This window comes from Sorex araneus, chromosome 6 (genome assembly GCF_027595985.1).
Source record: "Sorex araneus isolate mSorAra2 chromosome 6, mSorAra2.pri, whole genome shotgun sequence".
Taxonomy (NCBI): Eukaryota; Metazoa; Chordata; class Mammalia; order Eulipotyphla; family Soricidae; genus Sorex; species Sorex araneus.
In genome coordinates this window covers 72,990,514-72,992,587 of record NC_073307.1, presented here as the reverse complement: position 1 = coordinate 72,992,587, position 2,074 = coordinate 72,990,514, and positions in this window count along the sequence as shown.

Genomic DNA, 2,074 nt, shown 5'->3' with positions numbered 1-2,074 from the left:
CTGATCCACTTATATGCAAACGTCATGACCTCATTTTTTCTAACAGTTACATAGTATTCCATTGTATAGATGTACCAGAGTTTCTTCAACCAGTCATCTGTTCTAGGGCACTCGGGTTTTTTCCAGATTCTGGCTATTGTAAACAGTTCTGCGATGAACATATAAGGGCAGATGTCATTTCGACTCTACTTTTTGGCTTTTCTGGGATATATTCCCAGCAGTGGTATTTCTGGGTCAAATGGGAGCTCAACCTCTAGTTTTTTGAGAATCGTCCATACTGTTTTCCAAAAGGGCTGAACTAGCCGGCATTCCCACCAGCAGTTTGTAGAAGGGTCCCTTTCTCCCCACATCCTCTCCAACAGCGGTTGCTTTTATTCTTTTGGATGTGTGCCAGTCTCTGTGGTGTGAGGTGGTATCTCGTGGTTGTTTTGATCTGCACCTCTCTGATGATTAGTGATGCAGAGCACTTTTTCATGTGCCTTTCGGCCATTCGTATCTCTTCCTTGGTAAAGTTTCTGTTCATTTCTTCACCCCATTTTTTGATGGGGTTGGATGTTTTCTTCTTGTAGAGTTCAACCAGTACTTTATATACCATTGATATTAACCCCTTATCTGATGGGCATTGTGTAAGTATCCTTTCCCATTCTGAAGATAGTCTTTGTATTCTGGTCACTGTATCTTTTGCAGTGCAGAGTCTTTTTAGTTTAATGTAGCCCCATTTGTTGATCTCTGTTTTTAATAGATTGCTTAGTTCCGTGTCATCTTTGAAGATCTTCAATATCGTGGAGGGTTTTGCCGACCTTGTCTTCAATGTACCTTATGGTTTGTGGTCTGATGTTGAGGTCTTTAATCCATTTTGATCTGACTTTTGTGCATGGTGTCAGGTCGAGTTCTAAGCCCATTTTTTTGCATGTGGTTGTCCAGTTGTGCCAGCACCATTTGTTAAAGAGGCTTTCCTTGCTCCACTTCACATCTCTTTCTCCTTTATCAATGATTAGATGATCATACATTTGAGGTTGTGTGTGGGGATATTCCACCCTGTTCCATTGGTCTGCAGCTCTGCCTTTGTTCCAGTACCATGCTGTTTTAATTGTTACCGCTTTGTAGTAGAGTTTAAGGTTGGGGAGGGTGATGCCTCCCATCATCTTTTTCCCAAGAATTACTTTAGCTATCCGTGGGCGTTTATTGTTCCATATAAATTTCAGGATTGCTTGCTCCGTTTCTTTGAAGAATGCCATGGGTATCCCTATAGGGATCGCGTTAAATCTGTATAATGCTTTTGGGAGTATTGCCATTTTGACAATGTTTATTCTCCCTATCCATGAGCAGGGGATATGTTTCCATTTCCTCATGTCCTCTTTTATTTCATGGAGTAGCGTTTTATAGTTTTCTTTGTAGAGGTCCTTTACTTCTTTAGTTAAGCTGATTCCAAGGTATTTGATTTTCTGAGGCACAATTGTGAACGGGATTGCTTTTTTCATGTCCCTTTCCTCTGTCTCATTGTTTGCATTTAGGAAGGTCATGGATTTTTGGGTATTGATTTTATAGCCTGCGACTTTACTGTACAGGTAAATTGTTTCTAAGAGTTTCTTACTAGAGCTTTTAGGTTTCTCTAGGTATAGTATCATATCGTCTGCGAATAGTGAGAGCTTGATTTCTTCCTTTCCGATCTGAATCCCCTTAATATCTTTTTCTTGCCTGATGGCTATTGCTAATATTTTCAATACTATATTAAAGAGAAGTGGTGAGAGTGGGCATCCTTGTCTTGTCCCCGATCTTAGAGGAAAAGCCCTTAGTTTTTCTCCATTGATAATAATGCTTGCCATAGGTTCGTGGTAGATGGCTTTGACTATCTTGAGAAAAGTTCCTCCAAAACCCATTTTGGTGAGAGTTTTCATCATGAATGGGTGTTGCATCTTGTCAAATGCTTTCTCTGCATCTATTGATATGATGATATGGTTTTTATCTTTACTTTTGTTGATGTGATGGATTATGTTGATTGATTTCTGAATGTTAAACCATCTTTGCATCCCCGGGATGAATCCCACTTGGTCATGGTGTATGATCTTTTTGA